Below are 6,000 nucleotides of genomic sequence, written 5' to 3' on the forward strand. Positions count from 1 at the left end.
GATATGCAGAAGTGGACAGTGATTTTTGATTTTCCGACAGAGTTCATGGGGTCATTAGTAAGAGACATGAGTGGAAAGGGAATGAGTTCAGCAAAATTGACTTGATTTCTGTACTCGGTAAAGGTCTTAGTTTTGTTGCTCTGTGCCTCCACATTAATGAACTTCAGGCAGGGCATGACATTGAACTCTACTTCTGTCGCATTCATCTCTGTGCCCATTTATTGGACAAGAGTTCTCTTCCAGTCCCACAGGCCCCTTCATCTGCCTCTAAAACTCTCCCTCCACTGGGAACTCTCCTCAGCTTTTTATCTGCACTTAACCTGTTTATCGAGAACTGTCAATGTGACTTTGGTAATTTCTCTGCCCTTCACTTTCATTTGAATTTATCCCTCTCTGAACTGGCTGTACTCCCTACTGTCAGATCCAACCCTGACATTGTGGTCAAGCCTACTGACAGGGGTGGTGATGTGGTTGTCAGGTGCATTGACCTCTACATTGCAGAGTCTGAATGCTCGGTCTTGGGTATCTCCTCCTATCTCCATCTGGACCATGACCCGACCATTGACCATCAGGCCATCCTGTCCACAAAAAGCAGTAATTCCACCTTATCTGGTGATCTCCCCTTCACTGCCTTCAATCCTTCACAGCCTTCTTCTACTCCTTCCCAAAATTCACAAAGAGGATTGCCTGGCAAACCCATTTTCTGTCTGTTCCTGCCCCCCGAGAAGTCATCTCTTCCTATCTTGGCTGGATATTCTTTTCCATTGACGAATCTCTTCCCACTTATACCTGGGGTTCTTCTGTCACTTTATGAAAGTTTCAGAATTCCCAATTTGTGGGCTCCAGCCACCTCCTCTTTACCATGGACATGCAATCCCTTTACATGTTCATCCCCCATCAAGATGGTCTCTGGGCTTGCCACTTCCCCTAAAGAATAGTCCTGAACTATCTCTACGTGGCACTGCCCTCCTTTGCTTGGCTGTGCGCATATTTGCTGCTTGCAATATGGTCTCCTCTACGCTGGGGAGATGAAAGTAGACTGGGAGACGATTGCTTTATGGAATACCTACCTACATTCTGCCCACAAAAATTATTCTGAACTTTCTATTGCCTGCCACTTACTCACTCTAAAAGATATTTCTATTAACTGATCTCAGTTTCTTCAGGTCAAAGAGGTGGCCATGGATACCCGCATGGGCCCTGGTTATGCCTATCTCTTTGTGGGTGCCTGGGACATTCTTTGTTCTAGTCCTGCTATGGCTATCACCCATAATTCTTTCTCTGGTACATCAATGATCTAATCTGTGCTGCTTCCTTCTCTCGCCTGGAATTTAAAAAGTTTATCAATTTCACGTCCAACTTCCACCCTTCTCTCACCTTCATCTGGTTCATCTTTGACTTCTCCTTTGTATTTCTCAATACCTCTATTTCCATTTCTGGGAATAAGTTGTCCACCAATATCCACTACAAACCCCTGACACCCACAGCAATCTGGATTATATGTCCTCACACCTAGCTTCTTGTAAAGACTTCATTTCATTCTCTCTGTTCCTCCACATCTGCCATAAGTATTTGATGAGGGGGCCTCCAAAATATTCACTTTCTTCCTCAATGGAGGATTCTAACCAACCTGGTCGACAGGCCCCTCAGCCCTCACCCCTTCTCTTCCCACCCACAGCACCAATAGGGTCCCCCTGATCCTTACTTACCACCCCACCAGCATTCACTTGGATCATTAGCCACCATTTTCCTCACCTCCAGTGGGATTTCACCATGAGATACATATTTCCTTCCTGTTTCTTTCCACAGTGACCATTCCTTCTGGGACACCTTAGTCCACTCCTCTTCCATTTCTGACATATCACCAGATCCTCATGGCACCTTGCTATGCAATCACAGAGGTGTAACAGTCGATTACCTCTTCCCTCCCCATTATACAAGGCATCAGACACAGCTTCCAGGTGAGATAGTGATTTAACTACACCTCACGCAATCTCATCTACTGTATTTGCTGCTCACAATGTGGTCTTCTCTACACTGTGGAGATGAAAGCAGACTAGAATACCTACCTACATTCTGACCACAAATTTTATTCTGAACTTTTCGTTGCCTTCCACTTCAACATACTGCCATGTCCCTGGCCAACACCTGTCTCAGGCTTGCTGCAGTACTCCAGTGAAGCTCAGTGCAAGCTGGAAGAACAACATCTCATTTTCCACGGGGAGATCTTTCAGCCTTTGGGATTCAATACTGAATTCAATAATTTTAGAGCCTAAACACCTTCTTCTATGTCCTTACTCCAAGCCCACACACATGGACTGCTACCATGTCAGCCTGATGTCAGCCACTAACAGTCCCTATTACCAGCTATTGATTCACGCAGGCTGATCCCCATTCCTTTCTCTATCCAACTATTGTTCACTGTCTCTGGACTTCACCTCCACAGATCATTTACCCCTCCCTGCTCCTTTCACCCCATCTTCTCCACAATACAGATCTTTTCCTAGCTGCTAACAGTTCTGAAGAAGGGTCACTGGAACTGAAAAGTTAACGCTGCTTTGCCTCCACAGATGCTGCCAGATGTGCTGAGTTTATCCTGCAATTTGTTTTCATTTCTGATTTCCAGCACCCTCAGTTCTTTGTTTTATTTCATTTAGCAAGGTTAATGTTCAGTGCGTACTCCAGAAGAAAATGTTAGTGATAGACAGTAGGACAATGGAATGTCGCTACTTATAAGGAGATGATAATAAATGTATGAATAAGTTTTATAGAGAATGTACAAAGATGCACATAGGAGAGATGCTGACTCACCCGACAGCAAGTCAACAACAAAAGAATTGGAAAACACAAGAATAATGAAGAGTTGGAGAATGCAAGATGAGGGCAAAATATCTGAAATTGGGGATATGTTTTACTGGAATGGGAGGATGCAAGATAGTTGTCAGTGATAGCTATCTGATATAAAATTGATTGCCACTCTCCCGTGAATTTTTTAACATTGTGGCTGAATAGGGCAATTCTCAACTCAGAGATCTTTGGGCAGATGTGGCAAGATATCTAATTAAGCAGTAGGATCCAAAATGCAGGATTTGTTTCCTTTCCTTTCCTTTCCTTTCTTCTCTGCCTCATTATTAAGATATTGTGACTCAAAACTGATAATATTTGGCTGTTTTGAATGGTTGGTAACAATTTCCTCTCAGTTATTAATGTCAATGCTGCCGTGCTTCACTGAGAGCTTCTGAGTGTCTTTCATTTTTATTTTCTCCTTCCCTGAAATGTTGGCATTTTGTGAGTTGAGGAAACAGCATCCAGTGTGGGAAGCACCTTTCAGTCATCCAGACAATCTTGCTCTGAAAGTGATCTTGTGGCAGTTTGCCTGACTGCTTATAGAGCTGGCTTTAAAGCAGGGCACTATTATTTGTTCAACAGTACTCCCTTTATCCAGTTTGATGGTGGATGACACTCAATAGTCCAACTTTTCCTGAGTAACTATTTACTTAACTGTAGTGGAACCCTTTGAATTCATGGTGTCTGGAATTACCCAGCAGAATCATCAATTTCCTGGGCCTTTCCCTCAGATTTTGCTTTGCCACTGATTCTGTAGGGTGCTGATGCACAAATACTATCTACCCTTTAGAAATTACTACCTGGCCTTTGGAAGATCTGGGCCAATATCTATTCCAATACAATTTGAATACTGCAAGATCCAAGATTTTGATTTGAAGGAGAAATAATCATCAGAATAATAGAAACTCATGTCGTATCCTTATAATATATAAAAATGGATATCTCTAATATAAGAATTCAAGCAAGCCAAGCAAAGCAATAAGGCAAAAGAAAATCCCTCAACAAAGGATTTCCTGTTGGCAGTATTACATTTTTAATAAGACTGTTAGTGCGAAAGGCTTTCTATCAAGTCCAATGCAAATATAATAACACCAGATTCTGGTCATATAAAGTCTCTCTGGAAGTGCTTTCTTTATTAACTAGCATACAAAAGGAATGCACTTCTGGCTACATCCCAAGAGTGCTATTCATTCTATTCACTATTCTAATAATATTGCTAGATCTGCTGATGATACCAAACTATGGTGTCAGACAACCAGTGCAAGGGAAATTTGAAGCATCCAAACATTATCAGCAAGCAGACTGAAAAATGGCAGATTGCATTTAGCAATGAAATAAAAATTAGAGGACTTTGTTACAGGAACTTTGACTTATATTAGGTAATTCCAATGAAAGGTAGAAAAAAAATAGTTTGATTATTTCAATTCATGAATGTAAGGATGTTTTAAACAAGGCCAATAACATCCTAAGCTGCACTCAAGGGCATTTCACTACACATTGAGAGTTGTCATTGTAATCCAATGTGACTCTATGATGAGGCTTCATTTGCAATCAACCATATTTTTATGAGGACATTGAGTTATTATTTGCAGAAAAGAGAAACAAGAATATGAAAATTCAAAATATGGTGCTGGGACATCTGTTATTCATCATTTATATAAATGATTTGGATGTGAACATAGGAAGTATGGTTAGTAAGTTTGCAGATGGCACCAAAATTAGAAATGTGCTCAGCCAAGAAGGTTATCTCTGAGTATAACAGGATCTTGATCATAGGGGCCAATGGGCCAAGGAGTGGCAGATGGAGTTTAACTTAGATATGTGTGAGTTAATGCATTTTGGGCAGGGCATATACATTTAATGATAAGGTCCTAGGGAGTGCTGCTGAACAGAAACCTTGGAGTGCGGGTTCTTAGTTCCTTGCAAGTGGAGTTGCAGGTAGATAGGATAGTGAAGAAGGCACTTGGTATGCTTGCCTTTATTGGTCAGTGCATAGAGTATAAGAGTTGGTGGGGTCATGTTGCGGCTGCACAGGACATTGCTTAGGCCACTTTCGGAATATTGTGTGCACTTCTGGTCTCCCTCCTATGGGAAGAATGTTCTGAAACTTGAAAGGGTTCAGAAAAAAATTACAAGGATGTTGCCAGGGTTGGAGGATTTGAGCTATAGGGAGAGACTGAACAGGCTGGGGCTATTTTCCCTAGAATGCCGGAAGCCGAAGGGTGACCTTATACAAGATTATAAAATCATGAGGGGCATGGATAGGATGAATAGACAAGGTCTTTTCCCTGGTGGGGGGGAAATCCAAAGCTCATGTTTAAAGTGAGAGGGAAAGATTTAAAAGGGACCCAAGGAGCAATGTTTTCATGTAGAGGGTGGTGCAGGTATGGAATGAGTTGCCAGAGGAAGTGGTGGAGGCTGGTACAATTTCAACATTTAAAAGGCATTTGAATGGGTACATGAATAAGAAGGATTTTAAGGGATATGGGCCAAATGCTGGCATATGGGACTAGATTATTTTTGGATGTCTGGTTGGCATGAACGAGTTGGACTGAAGGGCCTGTTTCCACTCTGTACATCTCTATAAATCTAAGTTTTGAGGATAAGCTGACTTTGATTTGTTCTCAACAGAGAATAAATTTAAGAACAAATATAATTCAAAGTCTCCAAAATCCCTTTTATATTTTTAATTCAATGCGGTTTTCAAACAATTAGTCTTTTACCTCACAGTCCACAGCTTGGTCATGCAAGGACACATTTTCTGTAATCCTTAGATCATTACAGGATCTCTTTGACAAGAGACAACCTTCCTCCCACACATGGCTGTGACAGCTTGTAAAGCCAAGCAGTCTTTTTTTCAATTCTGACCACACAGAATCCTTGTCTGACTGGAACAGTCCTTGATTTGTAGAGATGTCTGTAACCTGATCTCACAATAGGCTTTCTTTAACATGTTCCCACCACAGTTGTTTTCAGACCTGCTGAGTATTTCCAACATTTTCTGTTTTTACAGCACCACACTGGTACTGGATGTGCCTCAACAAATGTCTTCTAATTTCAAACAAAGCTGGTCCCCTCTCAGTGATATACCTATGATGGACTTTTCCCACTGTGTACCCACATGCTCTCTCCTCCATGCTTGTGCTGTGATTG

This window comes from Hemiscyllium ocellatum, chromosome 2 (assembly GCF_020745735.1).
Source record: "Hemiscyllium ocellatum isolate sHemOce1 chromosome 2, sHemOce1.pat.X.cur, whole genome shotgun sequence".
NCBI classification, from domain to species: Eukaryota; Metazoa; Chordata; class Chondrichthyes; order Orectolobiformes; family Hemiscylliidae; genus Hemiscyllium; species Hemiscyllium ocellatum.